Source organism: Aythya fuligula, chromosome 1, assembly GCF_009819795.1.
Source record: "Aythya fuligula isolate bAytFul2 chromosome 1, bAytFul2.pri, whole genome shotgun sequence".
Taxonomy (NCBI): Eukaryota; Metazoa; Chordata; class Aves; order Anseriformes; family Anatidae; genus Aythya; species Aythya fuligula.
The window spans coordinates 121,064,406-121,087,144 of record NC_045559.1 but is presented as its reverse complement, the minus strand read 5'-3'; the positions used below and the strand labels follow the sequence as shown (position 1 = coordinate 121,087,144).

Sequence of the window (22,739 nt, the reverse complement as noted above, 5' to 3'; positions counted from 1 at the left end):
TAAGCAGCATATATGTGAAGATACATGCTCTTCGCATTCTATTGGGAAAAAATTAGGAGAAACCTACTTTTCAAATCTCAGAAGTAATAGAAGGAAACTTCCTTCAAGCACAATCATCACTTTTTCACCTCTTATGCAACCTACTCTTGTAGCAAACTTAAAGGAAATTTCAGCTCCCCAAAACAAAAAATCAGATTTGGGGTGGGGTGAAGGCATGAAGTCTAACAGAGCATTCCTAAAGCTGAAGATATGTACTATTTCACACACAAAGTTCAAAATGTCATAATGTTTCCAGAATTTCAAAAAGCCATTGGCATATTACACTAAGAAACATCTCCCATATTTTCCGCAAATCTAAGACAAAGGCAATGTTGATCTGACAGAAACTCAATTCCACCCTTTTTCACTCTCACTTCCTCTTAATCCCCAGTTATTCTCATCATACATACATCTACATACATATGAAGAGGGTTTCAGCAACTTAAAAACAAACAAACAAAAAACAAACACAAGATGTGAAATACACCACTTTAAAATACCATATGTAAAATAACGTGATTCTGTACTTTCTGTGACTGACTGCACAAACTTGTTATTTTTTCCTCTCCCATTTCTATCTCAAATGAGTTTCAAAAGGTGCATTCTTCTCTGTTCAGTCACACTTGTATTAAGTAGTATCTTATTCCACAGGAAGTCTTTCTGATTTCACTGACACTATTCATTGGAAAAGTTACTGTTTCATATGAGCAAGTGTGTCTGGACTGGGACAGGAAACAATAGAAAAGATCAGCTTCAGTAAGAACACAAAAGATGTACTGGGGATTAAATTTTCTGTTGAATGCTTACAGAAAAGCAGCTTGCAGCAGGGCAGTACAGGGTGTTGATCTCCAGATCCTGTCTTGAGGTCATTAACATCTCCCATCACTTAAGAAAAAAGTGGTACATTTAGATTTCAGTGCATGCCATTTTAACACATATACATTCTTGAGGTGGCTCTTAAAATCATATACAGGAATTTTAGAGGCAGAAGAATGTTTTGCAGCACTGTATTGATGCTGCCCTCACCCTTCCCCTGCATTTTTCTAGCTGAGCTTCTGTTGTGTGACTACTCTGTTATCCCTAATCTAGAGAGATACTCTAGAAAAATCTAATAGGAAAAACCTGAAACATTAATTACTATGCTGTTGTTGCCAAAACATTAGTCATTTGGGGCTCTCTCTATCTACTGTTCCTTCCCTAACAGCGTTGCTTGATAGATCTGTTTCTTTTAAAGATCTTCTCTTCATATTTGGGGCATGCATGAATCAGGTATGCCACAGTTAGGTCTCCTTACTAGGAGCAGCAGTAGAGACATAAAAATGAGACCTTGCTGTGGCCTTTTTTATTTCTTTTCCTTCTGTGTTAAGGTACTATTATTTATGTTCATTATTCTTTTTATGTTTTGGAAATAACTTTCCTTACTGTTTTGTTTACAAATATTTATAAACAACTGTAAATCCGTTCTTTTTATACTTCATCCTGTGAATGCTCTTGTTAATGTTTTGCAATTCATCCCTGAGCACTCCTGTCTTTTAACAAGATTTGAATGTGCTTGTTTTGCTTTTACTTTTTTCTCTCATTAAACAACAACAAAAAAGTCATGTTGCACTGAAAATGCCATTTGCTTCTGAAAGGTCAAGTAATACACACAGTTTTTGTGCCAAGGGGAATCTTGGGTATCTTTGGTGACTTAGGGAACTGTATGTAGAATGTCATGCAAGAGATATTTTATTTTATAGCTGTCCTGGAACATATGTCTGTAATTTCCAGTATCAGTTGAGTACCTGTAAGGATTATTCTTTTATGGTTTTAGTTACATTTTCATTGGTTTAGTTTCATTGGTCTTTTATTATATTAGTTTTATTGCTCCTTTTCCCCAGATTTGTGAATCTCCTGTGTCCTTACTAGCATTTGTTGTGGGAGTAACTGCTCAAGACTGCAAGTAAGAAATCCACAGCTCAGACCTACATGTCATCCTGTATACTTCTAAAAGAAGGAGAGATGACACGCAGTATTGTCTGCATTCAGCAGTACTCTTAGCTGATTTTAACTTCAAAGTTTTTCTTTGACCATCTTCAACTCCCTTCCACTAGCAGTGCCCTCTGACAACTCTGGTATTGTCATTCTATCAGTGTTCAAGAGACTTCAATTTTCAGTCCCAGCTTTTTCACTCCTCTCTTTCTTGTCTACGTAATTTGTTGTTGAGCATCATCATTCTCTTTTATTGTTTCATTTCACACTTTAAAACCCATATCACTACCCCAAACACAGTGAAAATATTTTTTTTTTTTTTAATATACATATATAATAAAACTGTCAATATTATAGTAATGTTTATAAATAAGAGATGAAGAATTACTTTGACTGAGTATGCTCCTTCACAGGTACTACTAAGCCAAAAGGTATACAGGGAAAGACAGACACAGAGAATACATGAAGAAATAGGAATATAAGAAAATACTTGAAAATGTGGAAGACAAGACAAAAATGTTTTTTACCGGGGGACACTATAGGATGATAACAATTAATAAAGGATTCTATGTGCAGCAGCAGTAGCATTAATCTTGTATTAATCTCTTTTCTTTCATACTTTCTGTTCTCCTTTCCTTTTCCTCTTTGAGAATTAGAGTTACACCCATACTGATAAATCTATTCACTCCAAATAATCCTCACTCCTCAAACCTCCCCAGATGGATCACCTGTTTGGTTTCCTTTTTAGCTGCACAGGCTGAAACCAGTAAGGTGATGTCTATGGGTATTGTTTAATTACAATGTGATCTATTCACATTATTGGATTGTTTCATCTATATTCTTACATCTGGCAAGCTCAAGAATGCAGTATTCTGTTTCAAGCTGTATTAAAACTACTTGCTCAATCAAGTGCCAACACAACATGAAAAGAAAAGCTTCATTTCATGAGATTACTGAATGGATGGATTAAACAAACTTTTATTTATTGTTCTTGTCCAATGAACCTTTTAAAGATGGCCTCTCAGTCTCAATGACTTCTGCAGAATGATGTATATCCCAGCAGCTGCTCTGGCTTGGGAGCATCCATATGATCAGTGCTTAATGCTCCCTGTTATCTGACACTTCATTGTATACAACTACAGATCCTGATTCTGCACAAAAGCCTCTTTTTCTCCCTAGGGAAGACATGCATATAGCACACTGGAAGATAACAAAATGACTCTGGGCAAATAACAGTTCAAATGGAAACAATTGCTGATAGATTGATACTACACTGATCGAAAATAACAGCAGAACTCCTATAATAGTGTAATATGACTTGTGAGAAGAGCTGTCTGCCCCCTGCAGCTGGTCAAAATCTGTATATTTATGCTTTCTAAGCTGTAAGTTAAATTTAAGTGACATGAAAGCAAAACCTATGTTATATATGGCCCACACTGCTCAGCCACAGCGATGCAGAACACTATCTAGTATAAACTGAAAGATACATTCTCCTATTTCCACACTTTAATCTATTTGAGAATAAAAGGTGCTTATTATATGTATATGTGTGTGTGTGTGATACACACACATACACATCAGATATTTACTGAGAATGTAGGATGGTATAACGTAAAGGCTGAAAGTTATGCTGGCATGAAAGATCACTGTATATGGATGCCTTCAAGAAGATCATCACTTCATGCATATAAAAAAGCATTCCCATATAGTCCACTCAGTAAGTGCCATAAATTTTATTCAAATAATTCCAGTAATATGACACAGCTAACTTCTTTGAAATCTGTTTCTATTAGCCCTCTTTTTGCCAGGCCAAATACCTTATTTACCACCATCAGCCTGTGGAGGTCCCAGAGGAATCTGAAAACACTCTTGAAAAGCTTTGTGTGCTTCCCAGGCTCTACCCTCTCCACAGGTGCAGACCCTGCTGTGAGCAGAGGATGGTTCTACCTTCCCAGTGGAACAGGGCCCTGACCTGCATCCTGCAGGAAGAGGTGAAAGCAAAGAAGTGGCATTTGGGGTTTCCAGGAAAAGAGTAACTGGTCTGCACCGAGTACTGACGTTTCACTGACTTCAAACACATTAGTGCAAACCTTAAACCGTTTCTTGCATTTGCCTCAAAAATGAATGCAACAAGCTCTGGGGCATAAATGGCATAGTAGAGTACTTAAAATGCATTTATCATCTATCTGCACGGCCTCAAATATGAAAAATACATAGCCTTCAACCAGATAATAAGTCACATTCTAAAAACCACTTTGGTTGTTTATTACCAAATGGCATAGAAAACTCTCTCCAATTTATCACCTTATTTGCACAGCTATCTGCATTTTAACACTTTTTTGTTCCCCTCCCTCCCCTTCACCCCCCCCCCCCCAAGTAAATAATTTAACTCCATTTAGCCTTGCCTTATTACTCACTTGTTTGTAGAAGCAGGCATTTGGGAAATCTAAGAATAGAAGAGATTTTGGAGAACTAAGACTAAGGAACATGGAGATCCTTGAGGTGAAGTGCAGCTGGAGGGGAGTGCAGTGCAAGCAAAGTGTTTGTGAAACAAGAAGTAATAATAGGAAAAATGCAAAGACAACACTTCCAGCACAATCTGAAGCCAGCCTCGAAACCTGAACTTGTAGTATCTTTATAATGACACCATATAATACAGCGACAGGCAGTTTAAATGGCAATTACAAAACTTCAAATTTTCTAAGTTAGAAGCCCTTTCTGAATATCTAACATATAAGCTATAGTTATCACAGTGACAGGTTTTCAGTTGGCCTTCCAGTTAGACAAATAAAGAGAACAAATGAGCATTCTCTTGAAAAAAAAATATCTATTTGTGATTACAAATAATTTACAAAGTCCTTAATTACAAAGGACTTGTTCTAGAAAGGATTCCACAAGAGAAAAATAGTAAATTAGTTCTTATAACTCAAATCTTGAGTGATTTCTATGGAAGATCCTAATTATTTCTATAAAATGATTTTAAAATTCTCTGAAAGTTTACCTTAAAACCATGTATACACTTTTAGAAATAAGGATGGACTTGATTTTACTTTCAGTAAAACCTTCAATTAAGTTGCTATTTGCTTTAATCTTACAAGGTCGGATGCCATATTTTCATATAAAACTGCATTAATGTTTCTGAGACTTAAATTTGTTTTCAGGGATTATTAGAAGTAAAAAAATCCACCAGTACATGACAATAGAAGAGGTCACTTGCCCATTATGGAAGGTTTTTGTAGGATCATCTAACTGCAAAATCAATCAGTTCACATTAAAACAAGGTGAGCAACCCCACTGTCCAAAGAACAAACAGGGTTAATACGTCAGGATGGCTGCAATTTCTAAAGGAATCTTAAGGCAGAAATAAGCTTCTGTAAGCTTTTGACAAATTATTTCAAATAAAATAGATCATTTGTAAAATGCAAAATCATATTTGTTCAATATACTGTAATATACTGCTACAATGAACTTACACATTTGAAAGAGACATGCAAAGGAATTATGTAGTACTGAGTCTTGTGTAACTAAAACAAGAAATTAGTTCATGAGCAGAAGTTTACAAATGGAAGACACAAATATGTAACTACTGTTTTCTATGTGTGTGTGTGTGCACGTACCCATATTCTTTTTCTTTTTTAACTTAATCAAAATCTCCAGGAACAAAAATAATTTTACTATGAAACCTTTCTGTTACACCTTTCTGTAACTTACTGTGCTAGCTTTTCTTTGCCTATTTTGAATCAATACTATCAGTCCTTAGTTGTAATACTCTGCACACTATGCACATTAAACTTTTTTTTTTCTTCCTATTATAATAAACCCAGAGGGAATGTGACTGAGAGTTTCACAGTCCAGCTTTATTTCTTGCTTTATTTATTTATTTTTTTTACTCTCAAGTTGTTACATACATTTTCAAAACCTATTTAAATTTGTCTCTTTTTAAAAAAGTTAAACCACACTGCTGAAGGTTTTTCTTTTTCCCTTCTCTTTCTCTCATTAGAACTTACTTTCTCTGCTTTCTGCAGATCCTATTATATCTTTTCTTTTCTACTCTGGTAGGTCTTTTCACAACTTCCATAGGCTTGCCACGGTGTCATGAGAAAACAAAACAAACAAATAAATAAATAAATCCCACTCCCAACGAAACCTAAGTCAGAAGGCATTATTTAGACAGTCTATTCAATCACTAGCTTCACCATGCAGTAAAATTCCTCTGAACAAACAAGTGCTTTGATTACACTCTGCTGGAATAGCAATGCTGGCCTACAGTTATGTGTCAGCAACTGCTTTCTGGCTGCAGAAGCCAGATTCCACTCTGATCATCAGTAATTGCCTTTGCCCAGCTAATTTTGATCGTTTCAGGTTGCCAACAAGGGCAGACAGGAGGCTGTAAGGTAGGTACAAATCCCAAATCAAACATTCAAAACAACTGTTTGAGAAAACAACAGCAAACTTGTTGAACTTCCCTCTCCCCTTCCCACCCCCAACAAAAACAAAAAATCCACCACTACAAAAAAAAAAAAAAAAACACAACAACCCAAAAAAAAAAAACAAAAAAAAAACAACAACAAACAGGTGAGAAACCAGGAATACAGATCCTGGTCATAAGACAAGAAATCAACTGGCAGGATCAAATATCTGAAGGGTACAGAATTCAGTAAAGGAAAAATACAACTTGTACTTGAAGAGTGCTAGTTTCATGATGTTTCAGATCCTTTTGAAAGACAAATTTGCAAAGCAGAGTATATAATATCTAAGAAAGAGACAAATACTTCCTGCCATGAGACTTGCAATGCCAGCAAGAAGATCTCTCACTCTCATTCTCCTCCCTCTCCTCACTACCATCATTTTATTTTTATGTTTTCCCTCTTTCTGAACACTCTGGTTCCTGACATTTGCTTCATATTACCACATCCTTCCTATCTTGAGTTGGTCTTCAGAGTTTAAGCATTTTTGTTTGTTTGTTTGTTTTTTTATCCTGCCTTCTGTGTTTTCCTTCTTCCTTCCCTGTATATTTAAAATATGCACTGCCTGCTATATCGAGCCACCTTCTTCAAGCCCCATGCTCTTTAAAGTGTGGTCAAAAGTAAAACTGAAATAAATTACTGCAACCACTGTTACAACAGCAACTTACAGGTTAGGCTTCTTAAAAAAAAATAAATAAATTACTTTTCTTCCCACTCATGTTCACTTTTTATGGGGAGTAGGATGTTTCACTTCTGACCAATATGTATGTGAACTCCAATCATTGTTCTACAACAAAGACATTTTGTGGTTTTGTTTCATGAAGTCCACATAATTCAGTATTATGGTAACAGTTCTTACCCATCAAATTTATACTGCAGAACAGTTTGACCAGTTTGACTCTTTTTTTTTTTTTTTTTTTTTTTTTTTTTTTTTTTTTTTCCCCTGCTGTTTGGAAAATAAAAATCTAGTGATTTTTAATGATATCCTAAAACACTTCCCACTAAAGCAGGCAAGTTCAACATCTATACAGATGCAACTATTCAAATTAAAATAATTTTGATATATTTATTTCCTAGGCACTCATTTTTATGTCCATTGTTATAGCCTAGCACTGCAAGAATAAATTATATACCTGCTTATCAGCTCCAACTTATTTTCCTATTTTCCATGTTTCAGAAAATCTGTTTTGATATGTGTGTATAAACATACACATCAAAGTGTGTGTTTACAATATTGTATACAATAATTTCTTTCCTTCTTAAATCATCCCAGAACTTAAATTATTCCTGCTATGGTTGGAAAACTTTATAAAAAATATGGCCTTCTTAAATACAGAACAGTACATAAAAAGTACAGGACATTGGTGAGCAAGAGAAAAATGATACTTTAGCTGTGTTTGCTTCAACAAGACTACCAGAAACTGCAGATTATTCTTGTGAAGCCAAGTTCTGAACTGTATGAAGATCTCTGAGGGCCTTCTTGGAAAATATTTGATGAAATATCATACCTTTTTTTTTCGTTTTCACAAGCAACTGCATGAGATTTAATGCACTGAACAAAGAACTAATACGCCCCAATACCAACATTTTCTTCAGTCTTAAATCCAGTATATGTTCAGCAGCTTTGACTACGTACTCTTTTAGTACACAGTCATGACTACATCATCTAAAGCTACAGATTTGAGGTATATCCAAGTATTTGAGGTATATAATCACTCATTTGTGTCTGAGTTCCTGTTCAAGATAGAATCAATAACACTAGAAATGTGAGGAGAGCCTTCAAATTTAAGTTAGACTGTCAAGGGATGCAATTTTAATGTAGATTTTTTTCCCCTTACTTTTAAAGCTTTAAAATGAAACCTTGGACTTGTTCAAACATTGTTCCCCTGAGAAAATGCACTACAAATCTCAATTCCTACATCAGCAAAACCATTTTGCGTGCCAGTTTTGTCGCTGTTATGAGCCCTTGAAATTGTTTAGCAACAGAAGTGATATTTTCTTATTAATTGGGAAACAGTTCTTAACTGCTATACTGGCAGCTAACAATTCTCCAATATAATCATATTTGCTATAGTATCTCTATTTAAAGTATTCGTATATTCGTACCTTAATAGTTAAGAATTATTCTATTTACATGTATGAATGGAGATTGAATTATCTACTTACTGATTTCCTTGCATTATTAGGAACACTAGAAGTCCTATTCTGAAAACTGTATTTCATACAATATGAGCTGCCTCAGGATACCACGACACATCTCACCTTAAGATTGTATTAGGTCTGGCTATTGGCCGGACTATGATCTTGGAAGTAAAGAATGAGGGAAGAAATACTCTGTTAAATCAGTGAGAATTAAAAAGATTGAATGGAATAGCAATAAGCACCAGGAAGCAGAGTTAAGAAAATTCTGTGGATCGAACAACCTTTTGTAAAGCAGAATAAGACCACGTAGTTTTGTAACACACAAGGCATGTTACTGATTAATCTGACCTGAATATTATTATTTCAAAGGCAAAACGAAATAAACATCACAATTAATTGTAGCTAGGTACCTGCTTCATACTTGGTAGAAAGGCAAAGCTCTTTTACATTAGCAATTTTCCATAGCTATAGAATAAACTGCAGGTTTGAGGTTTTTCTAGAATCCTGACTTTTTTGAGTTCAACAAAATGTTAACAATGAATATTAATAAATGTCCAGACTTGGGCATCTTGCTCTGTGTTCAAGAACAGGAGATATAGTTGAAATCAATCTGGACATGGGGGGCATTAAGCAAAAAACTTCCAGAAGAGCTTAAAGAGCTTGTGACAATAATTAATAATGAGAAAGTATGAAATTGCTTATGATAAATATCATTGATGGCATAGGAGAAATACAGTCCTTTCCAATATTACTGTAAGAGACACTATTATAATTACCAACTAGGGACGTTCTATAACAAACAGGTAATATAAAATATTTGAACTCTTTGTTAGAGGAAACAGACTTTAAAATGGGTGCATATTATTTTCAGAAAGAGTACAATCAAGACCAATTTCTGGATTTGTAATTTTATAGCCCTAACAGACTGCAGACATTACATCATCTATCAGAGACACTTAAACTACAGCAACCGTTCCAGCAGCAGCACCACCCATCTAATAATTTGGCCAAGTAGGTTGAGATCATGATGATGCTGTTCAGTACTTCAGACTTTCTTTTAACAAGTTATTTTGGTTCATTTAGTAGTACTTCCTACTGTTGAGAAATATGGCTCTTGATTTCATAAACCTAATATCCTGCTTAGCTTTTTGGTTTATGTATTACAGTATACCCTCATGGAAAATTACTTTTACTGTTTATTTCTCTGAACCCATTTAAGAATGCATAGCAATCAATTTCACTTCAAGCAACCTGCTGTACCACAATAAATAAATAAATAAATTTCAATGACAGAAAATGAAAAAGTACTGAAAGACTATCCACCTTTTACTCAAAAATCCATCAGTTAGCCAAGTATTCCCATCAGTTAATTGTATGAAAGCAATCAGCTGATGCTGCTGACATAAAAAGTAGCTCTGAGATGTTGACCATGTTGACTTAGAGGTAAGTGTTCTTGCTGAAGTCTGCTAAATGATTATTTTGATGTTTGGAAAAGAAGATATCCTAAAAGTTGAACTAATATTTAAAATTTCACTCCAACACTTCTAAGAAAGCATATTTTTTACTCCTAAGCAGTAACTATTCTATTTCACATATGTTATCTTCTTTGATTAAGTCAAATATTTATATTATGCATGTTAAATACTTATACACCACTTCTGTGTTTTTAGTAGCAAATCTGAGCAGAAAATGTGGTTTCATTTCCTGGAACATAAAACTAAAATCTTGCAAAACAACCAAACAAGAAAGCAACATTATTAAAAGAAAGAAAAAAAGCAAACAACTGCTTAGTTGTTGTCTCCCAATAACATTTCAGTTCTTACAAACTTACATTTAAGTACAAATTTCATGACAAAATAGTGTTGGTCATAATGGCAAAGTTGTTTTTTTCCTAAAATTGAACAGGAGAAAACTGGAAGTTCTATATATACATATAGTTATCCATATGGAAAAGTTGAAGCTGTGGGACAAAGACCATAATATGCACATATGCACTGAAAAGTAAGCCTTTCATAAATGCCAGCAAGTATATATAGATATATACTTAAAAGAACGTGTGGAATGGTAGTTCCAAAATAAACATAACCCATAAGAATAAGGATTGAAACAATCAGGTGCTACTTCTTATAGTTTCTCTGTCAGTATGGAATAAATTAAGATAAATATGCACCTTAAGGAAGGAAAGCAAATGAGGCTGTTTGCTCTAGCTCAAATTTATAACCTGACTAATATGACACTGGAAGGACTTGAAGTCCTTGTACTTTTTGTTCTATTTTGTTGTACAAATCCCAGTATTCTGTAGATAAAGTGCACTGCAGACAAAAAGATGAAGGAACTCTAATGAATGATGCTCAGATGAAAAGAATCAATGAAAAATATCCAGCTGTGCTAAAAAGGCTTCAAATTACCATTTATGCAACTGATGCATGCAATAGGTGTTGGGAAGGAAAAGAAAATTATTATGAGCCGTCTCTTTGGCAAAGTGTCAACGTAATTCACTTTTCAGTCGTAAGGGAAATGTAGGGCAGTGGAAATGATTTCAATCAGAGGAAAGCATATACTACTGGAAATTCTGAGTACTTTCACTGGAAGATTATGATCATCCGTATGTATGTTCAGAAATGCAATGCAAATTTGAATTAATTATAATTATATAGAAATGATTAGTATAATTTATACATCACATATTTCTTCTTCTTCAGGTAGACACAGCCCTACAGTGAATAGGAATGCTTAACCTTTCCTCATAGTGTTGGGTCATAGGAGAAGGTGGATACACAATACACGATTTCATTTAAATAGTTGCACACCCTGCTCAAATTATGTGTAGGGCTCCAGCCTCTCTTTGTGTACTCACATCTCTCAGAGCAGAGCAGGGAACCGGAGGGGAGCTACATGCTGTGCTGGAAATGCGTAGGCGCCTCTGAAAGTCTACAAAAGAATTAAAGTGTCTTGGGCCCCTGCCTACCTCTCTGAACCTGCTCCTCTGCAACACAGTTTCTTACTTGATCGGTTTCCCTGGGCATCACAACTAACCTCAACATAACTGCACCCTGCAAAGCCTTGTGAGTGATTGTTCTGAAGTGGTACAAGCCAGTGCTGACATGACATAGTAAGAGGGACAAAAGTTCATGTCGGATAAAAACAAACAATGCCCATCACATACAAGAAGAGAAAAATACATCATTAGTCACCATCTACAGGTTGAGTTTTTAGGTATCTAATCTTGTTATAAATTCTGGAAAACTGAATAAATGTTCAGGGTAGAAAAGCACCTTTCTACTACTTGAAAAAGATTGATAGAAATTTAGCAAATACTTATTTTTTTTTTTTTTTTTCATCTGTTATTTAAAATCCTCAAACAGGAGGAGTTATAAATTGTAAAGACTATCCCAATACATTTTCAATTATATAACTAAATTAATGTAGAGACATTTAATTAAAGTTGCACTAGTTTTTACAAATGCAGTTAATTAAGCTGCTATCTAAAATTAAATCTATCCCAAAACCCTTTTGCATTTCTGCAGCTCATCTGATACAGAAATAATTAAAATTCTAGGAGTTCACCTATGCATCTGAATATTGCAAATTAAATAAATGAATAAATAAAGGAAAGACAAAACCAAAACCTGCTGAATTAGTTTGGGAGACTGCTGCTTCAATGGGATTTACACAATCCTCTGGGTGGGCAGTCAGCATGTGCAAAAACCTCAGAAACAAATCCAGGTTCTCAAATCTGCACAGACTTATTCATTCAGTATTAGAGGCCAGGTACTTCCGAAGATTTTTCACAAGTGAGGGATAATGAATTGACACGATCAGGAAACAAGGAGAAAAATCTTGCTGACTTGCATGTGCCTTCCACTGAAGTAAACAGGACCAGCACAGGCAAGACAAGCAGTACTTGTGAGCATGCTATCAGGGAGGTAAATTCATTTTCCATGACTGGGATACCTCTAATCTTCATTTTGGTGGCCTGAAACATCTCCTTCCTTTCCTTGTTCTCTTAGAGACTTCTTTCTGTCTTTGTCAGGTCCAGGCTTTAGTGGTCAGCTAAATAGAGTTTAAATACAGTCCTAAGAGAGTGACTCAAAATCATCACATTTTTTTTTAACATAACAAGTAAATGTTTGACTGTTGAGGTACTGGGTGATCCAGAGACAGACGTGCAGATAGCTGGGAGGTCTATCATTGCATTATTTAGGATCAGAGGGCAGTTTCTGGTTACTTCTTGGGGGGGGGGGGGGGGGGGGGGAGGGGGGAAGGAAATACTAATTGACATACAGTTCAAGACAAATATTTATTGTAAAAGACACATTTCTCTATTAAAACCTTCATGAACTGCAGCAGAACAAGTGATGACTAAGTCAATGGGGTATTCAGGACTGAAACTTGGAGTTGGTCACTTCAACAGTTCACTCTGTAAGCTGGAGCAACCATGAGCACTGTAGAACAGCACTCAGGCAATATCAAGATTACTAATACATTGACATATCTTCTGTTATAGGTCCCTCAGGAGTTCTGAGAATATAGAATAAAATTGTCCTCTGAGGTTAAAGACAAAAATGAAATGCACAAAATGTAGCAACATTTTCTCAACAGACATTTATTTTCTTCTCTGTCAATAAAACTATGGAGAATACAATAATCAAACAGTTTTTTCATGTGCTTCATGCACAAAGTCCTCTTCTGGGAAAGGCATGGATGGGAATACCATGTCTAATGTCAAAAAACTAAGGGTTCAGAAATAAAACAAAGTTGTCTTAATGATTTAGACACCAGATAGAAATCTGAACAGCTTAATTTAAAAAGGAGTATAATTCAGGATCTGGATATAATATATAATGCTAACGCGGCTCAGGCATCTGTCTAGACAAATAAATAAATAGTGTGCAATTCTGTTTAAAATACGAATTCACATAGGTTTACATGCACACAGACTTCCACAGTGTTTAAATCTGCTATCTGAAGTACAAAGTGGAATTGCCCTATCATTTAATGTAGCATAAAAAGAAAGAAAAGAAAAATCAACAACCCTCCTGTGTGATATTAACATGCTAACATTTAAAAAGTCTTTGAACTCCATTTTGAAAACCCTTCTGTCCTTGGATGGGGAATATATATATATATATATTTTGTATACAAAAAATGAATGCTTTTCTTTTCTTCCATTGTAAAATCTGGAGAATGTATACAAATATCAAATGTAGTAAAAATATGTAGAAGCTTGCGGATTGATTAACCCCTGAAATTTATCTTTCTGCAGGCACTTGTATCACCCTCTCCTATCCTGAGCTTGCAACACAACAGGACTCCAGCAAATTGTGATAATCGCCTCTAACCCTAATCACCATTTTAATCAAAAGAGGTGGAGCAGCCTGGAATTCATACAGCAAGGTTAGCACCAAAACTGTCATTCTATTTGCTAAATACGCAGAGTATGCTGCTAAAAGGTTGAAATGGTTCAAACTTTTATTATCTTCACTAGATTACTTTCCAGCATTAATATTTGACAAGTAAAAGAAAAAAAATCATGAAACTGCTCCAAAGAGCCTTAGAATTCTGCTTAAAGTATGGCTGTATCTGTCACTAACTCTGATCTTAAGCAACCCCCAGGGAAACCAAAAAGTTGTGATTCATAAAACTGCCATGACTAAAAGCCTACCTCATCTGTACCTTATATTTCACTTTTCCTCTTTCCATCTCTTTCATATTACATTATAACTTTTCTGGTTTTGTACTCTGTTTGCTTGTTTAATGACTTTCTTCCTAGCCTTTTGTTTAAAAAGTAGTGGTATGATTGTAAATAGTATGACAAACAAGGAGAATGAAGAGAAAGAAAGCTTCAAGGAGAAAGAGCAATGAGAGAAACTAAAAAGAGCATCAAGGAGATTGGAGGAATTGGAAGATTAAAGGGAAAAGCTGCAGACAACTCTGATTTTGAGCTAGAAGGGATTCAGCAGCTGTCATTAAAAACCTGAAGCTCTGCTTGAGATGTATTGATCAGACTATTTCAATGTTTTCAGCACAACTTGGAGGTCCCTATGTTTACTTCAGGTTATAGCAATGTGATAACCTACTCATGAATCGATAGTTGCACCAGCTAATAAATAAATAAATATATATACATATACATATATATATATGCACACTTTTTTTTTTTTTTTTAAAAAAAAAAAAAAAGGGATGACTGACTGCCTTGTATTTATTCCTCTCTTCATTTCCAGAAAGGGACTCTGCATTTCACTTGTTCTACTCACCTTCCCACTAGTAACAAAAGTTACTAGTAACAAGTATCAAAATACCATTTGTGCCAAATGAAGTCAGAAAAAGCTGAGTTTTTCTTTTTTCATTTTCCTTTTTTCCTTTTTCTTCCCTCCTTCCCTTTTTTTCCTTTCTTTCATTTATTCCCTTAATTTAAAGAGGACTGTTTATGCTTACAGCTCCTTAATATTGCAGACATATCCTAGCATGTATATCCCAGCAGGGCATGTAAAGATAATAGAGAAGATAGTATCTGTAAGTACAAAGTACTGGACAGTTGTAACCATTCCAGCTAGAACGGTAAGTGAAGAACATCATTATGCTATAGACAACTGCAGGAAGGCATGATTCTCGGATTTTGTATACAGTGTTCTAGTACTGATATACAAAATATATTTTCTAATGAGCAAACACTTCTTTTGGTAAGTAATATTGCTTAGACACTCCTTCTTTTCCACCTGAATGTGTCTCACATTTACTTTATATTTCACAATTCCTAATCACACAGGTCCTTTAAAATGTATTGTACTCTAAAATATAAATGTTAAAGACAAAAATGTGTGAGAGAATGATTCATGTCTCCTACATACCTGATATTACCCATTATTCTTGTAACACCCTTTTTGTTATCACTTCTTCTTGTATATAAAAACTTGTTGTATCTGTCTAATCAACAGGTAATTATATTAGATTTTGGGCAGAAGAGAGAAGGGCAAAAATGAGGAGACAAGAGCACGTTCATACTATCATTTGTTTTCCAACAGAAAGCAAAACACTCCCAAAGATTTCTCATTTCACACTGAGAAAAGAAGAAAGGTCTCGTATCTTGCCTTCCTCTCTAAGTATGCGAATGACATTTTTGTTCTGATGTGACTGTTGTAAGAATAAAAATCCCTCAGCAATGAGCATGATTTATTTTTTTTATAATGCTCTAAGCTCAACAAACCTTCGTAGAAAATAGAATACTCTTAATTATGAATAAATTAACTAAATTAGTAACATGAGATGGATATGCAATTAAGGGACTGTTAATTGAAACTGGAAACACAGCTGTATACAGCTCAGATGAATCACACCAGTAATGACGCAGATGTTTATAAAATGTGATTATGTTTAGCAGGAGCATACTATTGAAACTCCCCAGCCTATTCTTATATTGTGTCGCTGAAATGGTTTTTAAACCCACGAACACCAGGAATCAGGATCTCAGGGATGGCAAATTAGGCTCCCTGGATATGTGAATTAGTGTTGTCTGAATGTCAGCAATTTAATTCTCCAGCTTTCAAAGAATGTAGACATGGGGCCAAAAACAAACATCTGTTAGTTATATGCTCATTCAAAAAGAAAAATATCTCTGGCAAGCTAGAGCTTGTCTGAATATGCGAAAGACAGTAAAATACAGTATCTCTAAGCAGTGACACTGCTGTGTGAATATACTGATCATGTAAATAATATAGCCTGGGAGCTCATGAAATCTACTTTGTTCACAACTGTGAATTCAACTTTGTAGAACTATTCCTCCAAAGAGATAGAAGGATCAGGAACAAATGGTATTTCCTATCTAAAGGCTTAAGAATTGGTTAGCCTTCTGAAAACAGCAAATCTTTTATGTATTTATTTTATTTTTTTTTTTTTAATTTTTCTTCTATTAGCTTTTACATCTTTTTTTAGGATGCTCTTCAATAAATACAAGAAATACAATAAGGGGGTTTTCTTCTGGCATCAAAAGGCACAAATGTTGCTCCTGGGGTGTTCAAGTATATCTGAGATATGCAAGCTCAAAAGGAATGCACAGTTGTGAAGGATGGCAGAGCAGCCAAAGCCAATAGCCAATCATGGCCTAGCTCCCACACGCCGTTCTGAAGTCTGCCTCACACCTCGTCCTTCCCATAGCAGTGCTACCACTGAATACCAAAATGCATATTATAGCATGTAAATGGTATACTTGAGTCTGTGATTTGTTTTCTGGTTCAAGTTCACAGACTAACAGTAGTAAATTTTACAGCATCCATATTCTCCTTAAATATAACCATGTTTTCAGTAAACATGCTGAATAATGTACTATCACAGTTTCTGTCCAAAAACCTTTCCATGTCCTGTTTTGTACAGTTTGCATCAGCAAAGCTCGATTAGTTTTGATTCAAGGGTTTTGGCCTGTATAATAATTATAAACACAAATGTATGTGAAATAGAATTTGTTTTTCTGGCTCCCTTCTTTAGGGAAGAGGACAGACCCTTACACTACGCAAACTACCAGAACTACTGTCAAATAGAAAAACTACTATGACTTGCATCAAATCAACGCTACTTTATTCCCATTTATATCCCCTAAGCTTCATAAGGTTCACAGAAGAGAAACTTTTCTGATCCATAAATGGAGACTTATTTAAAATGTGTACATTCATGCACAAGGTAGTTAAGATAATTTCAAAAAAATGTGTTGAGTGTCATTGGTAACGCTAAAATTATCACTAAGTCTTGACACCATTAGACATCACGGGCTTATCCCATCAGTTGTGGGAATGACTGAACACAGTGTTGAAGAGAAAAGTGGTCATAATAAAACTGGATTTGTCTCTGTCTTTCAGAAACTTTATTTGCTAGGAGTTGACCTCCTATTCACTGATGAAGAAAAAGGATTAGGTCTTAACTTTTTCAAAGAAGAAACCTGCATGGTTTCTGCAAAAGACCAGTCTGGCATGTCACTAATCCAAATGTCATTCACAACTGAATGAAGTTATGAAGGCTTTATGAGAAAAATGTAAACCCTTTCTCTTAAAGGTAAACCTAGCCAGCCAAATTCCGGAGTATATTGCAGACAGCTATGACAACTGATGTGCAAACCAAATTCAGTTATCTTAGCTCTTTGGCTGGCAAAGTACAGACAAAGTCAATTCAGGATTTGAAATGTGATGTTTTGAGATAAGCAACTGGAATGCTGGGATATACAAGAAACACAAAGCTATTTTATGGAAGACACATTCTTTTATTCTGAGTACCCAAAAAATCACTGCACTGCTGAAGCAGTGCTGTAATATCAGCTATATGTCAGATAAGTAGGACAGAACTCACTGTTTGTACAGATGAAAAAAAAGTCATAAATGAGTGTAGTGGAGGGGAAAGGACACAACACACTTGAGACCAATATAAGGAATTGGATGGGAGGAAGTGACAACATCAAACTACATCTAATAAACTATCTGCAAATGTAGACTTAGGTTTAATGTCCTAGCTTGATTAATACTAATTCTTCATGCTTTTTTTTTTTTTTTTTTTTAAACAAACTGAGCTATGGCAGAGAACCAACTTCAAACATGTAAGAAAATAGAAGAAAAAGGTTGTGTCTTGAAGATATGCATTTGAGAATTCCCAAACAAAATGCTGTACACCAAAGAATTAATTTCCACGACATATAATTTGTCGGTTGCTATGATTCTCCAGGTACAAAGTACTATGAATAAAAATGAATTTGTAAACTTCAAGTCAAAACCCACAATTTATACTATGTTCTTCAACTAAGGGGTACATTTCTAAGAGTCATTACAACATCAGTGGTTTATAAAGTAACAGCAAGAACAAGGATCAAATGGGTTAGATGAGCCACTGGAAGCAATGATCATCTCAAAATAATTCCTTTTACCTGTGTTTTCTCAGATGGATCCAATTTCAGAAGTATTTTATAGAAAACATTTGCACACAAAGCACATATGTGGAGTTCAGCTATTTTAAGTCTAAAATGCTTTCTCTTATACTGTTAACTTACTAATACAAGACTTCCAGACTACTCAGAATTTTCCATGCAAGGTCAAGACACTCAGCTTTACTCAAGGTGTGGTGAAAACTCCAGTGTCAATTTTAGAGGGCTCCTGTGAAAATATTCTGAAAATGACATCCATACAAAGGCTGGTTTTAAAGACATTTCATAACTTAATGCTAGTGACATTTTTTAGTATTTTAACCAACATTGTTAATAGCACTTTCTAAACTGGCAGAAATATCTTAACTTCAAGTCTTACCAAAGCAAAAAGATTTAGAAAATATTGCACAAACTGTATAGCCTAAAGTCTGTAAAGGCTCTCTGTAACCTGCAAGTAGGCAGCCTGACATAAAAATACCTGCGGTAATATAATACATAATTGATACGTCAAGACAAAATGAATCAACGGAGGAAAAAAACATAAGGCTAACATGAACCTTTTGAACTTGAAATTTGCTTATTATTTCTCTACCTTAGGCTTTTAATCACTTTAAATGAAGTTTTATCTAAAAAAAATCCAAGCATTTCACAGAAAAGGATCAGCAAAAATGGGGAGAAAGAGGAATACTTTTTGCCAGGTTTACATTCTCTATCTCTAAAAACCTTTAACAGTACTTTGGCACCAGGACGTAGAATCTAAGAGGTTTTGTACTGCTTCCAATCACATTTAGAGAGGGCATTTACAGGGCAGCTCTTAACCTATGAATGCTCTGTCTGCAATAACCATGTTCCTTCCTATATCTGCTTTAACCTCACTTCAAACCAAAGCAGGGCTGAATGGACAGATGATCTGTGTCAGCAAAGCACATCCCCTCCAGGCTACAGAGCCCAACTAGAGACTGCTACTACTCATCATCCCCCTGGTGTCAAGAGATAGCTGACAACAAATCCTACCCTACCTGACCCTATGCAGTCCTGTCCAACTTTATTTTATTTGAAAATCTGTCCCACAAATTATGAGCTCTGACAGCTGTTAATGTTTTGGCAAGGAAAAGGAGCTGTGATATGGAAGTCAGGATTGAAGATCAACTTATAATTGCAAGTTTCATTTTGTTTTTGTCCTTGTTTGTTTCCACTGTTCTGACTGCTGGTAGCTTTCTACACTTCCCAGTTTTCACCCTGATGAAGCTCACACACTCTTACCTTAAACAACAACTAATTTTCATATTGAGAAGTCTAAACATAGCTGATTGGAATCAGGTCACACACCTAAAAAGGTGTCAAAAAAAATCAGGCCATATTCTCTTGATGTTGACAAAATATGAAGCGATCTGTGCAATTTCTGCATCTAAGTCAAAAACTCTTAACTCCCATAGTCTTTGCAGAACTGAAACATACAACTTTAATTCCCCTAGTGTACTTTCCTTGTCAAAGGGACTTCTACAGAAAAAAAATATATATTTTTTTGAGATGTTTGGGTATTATGGATCAAGAATATGAATATTCCCATCTTCAGTACAATTTCAAGAGTGACTAATAAATAAGTTAAAGAGCAGCATACTTCATTTAGCTAAAACTATTTGGCCAAAAAGCAACAAAGCTAGTGGATGCTGGTTTTCAGTGAATGTATTTTCTATAGTATTGTAACCTCAGTTTTCCCCACTATTCTAAATATAGTGTTGTGTGACTTATATAGACGTGTGCTGCCAAACATAATCTATAAATGCTGACAGGTGGAAGTAAACTGCATAAGTCTCATTTTGTTAGGAAACAAGACTAATGGATAACAAATACTATGCCCATTCTCTTCTTATCATTTATACAATAACCAGATAAATCAGAATATACTTAAAGGCTCTACACTAAGTTACAAAATTTAGGTTGCACATATAAGATGCATTTTCTTGCATTTCCTAGATTTTCAGTGTTTTCCTTTTTAATTATAAACAGTGATTTTTTTTTTTTTTTAATCAAGTATAAACATATATAAGAAAAAACACATCAAAAGAAATTTCTACATGCATATTGAAATGGAAATATAAAACAGGATAAATTACCGTTCTGCACGGTTCTTAAAAACAACAAAAAAAATCTTTTGCTCTTGAAAGAGGACAAAATTATAAAATAAATGAAATAAAAAAGAATAACACAACTCTAAAATGAATGTATTTCCAACCTAGAAATTCTGTGATTCTGTGATTCTGTGATTCTATTTTCTATAACAAAACCAAAAACTTTTACAGTTTTATCAAACTGAAATTCATCACATAGAACATTATAATTCTAACATGGTTTAATATTTTTTTGGGTGTGTTAGCATGGCCATTGATGATAACCATGTCTGCTTACACTTACTGACACACATTCTTTCACTGACTGCCCTAAACATGCCACAAAGAACAATGACAATGTCCTCCCATTTCATTAAGAAAGCTTTCCAATTTTTGACACACACATCATTAAAAGAATTGATTCCCTAACCAGATTGCTGGCATTTCTCCACTCACCTGCACAAATAAATAAATAGGATCTCTCAAGAATGAATCAACTGTAAAATGAATCTATATGCATATTTTTGCAGACAAACATTGGGCAAAACTGAGACTCAGGCCACTAGAAATGAAGAAAAATACATGGCTATATGACTTCTGAAGCCAAGTGGCATAGCCAATTAAATAAATGAGATACCATTCATGAACCATGACAGCTGCGGGTTTGGCGGAAGTCCCATTTCTCATGGAATATACAAATTTTTTTTACTGAAAAGTCTGATGGGAAAACTCAGCTTCCAAAAAGGAACAAAAACTCTGTCTTCTCAGAAGGGGGAACCTGAAACTACTACAATAAGATTGAAAAGAACTATGATTTTAGCAACACGTTAATTAGTCTAATTATAGATGAGCCAGAATTTTGGTCCCAGATCTTTAGAAAAGTTGTCTCTTGCTCTCATCAACTACTTACAGATGACATAAGTCAAAACATAGCTAAAAAGGAAAAAGTAGAAAAAAAAATAAAATTAATAAAATTACAGAATAAGAAGAGGAACTGCCAAGGTTATAGAAAGATAATAATACTGGAATATAAAAATTGGAATCCCTTCATCTCCTGTAGGGGAAGAAACATCTATCTTGTTACAGTTGCATTAGCTGCCACTTTATTCATTTTTATCATTGCCTCAGTTTACACTCACTGTTTAATTTGGAAATAAATAACTTTCCTTGTAATGCAAGATTTGCAGAATCTTAAGGAAGATTTCCCATTTGAGTATATGAATATATCTTTCATGTATAAGATTCACACACAGTAACTAGAAATTTGGACAACTGAACTGTAAGAGAACTGGAAGAGGTTTTTATTTTTCTTTGGAAAAAGTTATAAAAGAATGCCCTTCATCATATTCAAATCTTAATTAAGCGATTTAGACCTGAAAAACACTTTTTAAACCATTACCATGCCATGTATACATAAATAGACAAAGGATCTGAGAATCTGGTAAAGTTGTCTCAACTAACTGTGAATGTCCTGAATAAACATTTCATTTTCCTTCACACTTCTGCAATATATTAAGGAAAATACAATGACACAACTTCAAAATGTGAAGCAGTGATGCAGAAAAAATAAAAGTAAATAACTTTATAAGAAAAAAAAAAAAAAGTAAATAAAAAATAAAAGCGATCCTTAAGTACTGGCTTTTACTTTTATTTTATTTAATTACATTTTTTTTTTTATTTAATTGCATTTACTTACATTTACTTATAACATTACTTCCCTGCTGTGGGAGCTACACCAGCATATACCAGCGCATGCATAAATGCACACTCTCTCTCATACACCCTGTTCCTAAAATTCCAAGCCAAGATACAGTGCAGTGATAAGATACAGTGAAGGTATATATTTTTAAGTCTTTCACACGACAAAGTAAATGAATGTGAAACTTAAGTGATAAGTAAACAAAATTTCCAAAGAGGCTAGAAACTTTTCAATATTTAACTTATAGTTTGTTCACCTTAATTTCATAATAAATCTTAATATTTTTTCTGCTTTAGAGATCAACTTATAAAATCCCCTTCTGAACAGCTTTAATAGCAGTACCAAATCTTGCTCATCACTGAATGCATGTAATGCCTTGTAATTTTACATTTGATTGCGATGATGTTACT

At 34.6% G+C, this 22,739-nt stretch overlaps 1 protein-coding gene across 11 annotated transcripts in view; it reads right to left on the bottom strand.

Moving 5' to 3' along the window:
• DMD (dystrophin) overlaps window positions 1–22,739 on the bottom strand; it is a 958,404-nt gene that overhangs the window by 139,232 nt on the left and 796,433 nt on the right. The window lies entirely within an intron of this gene.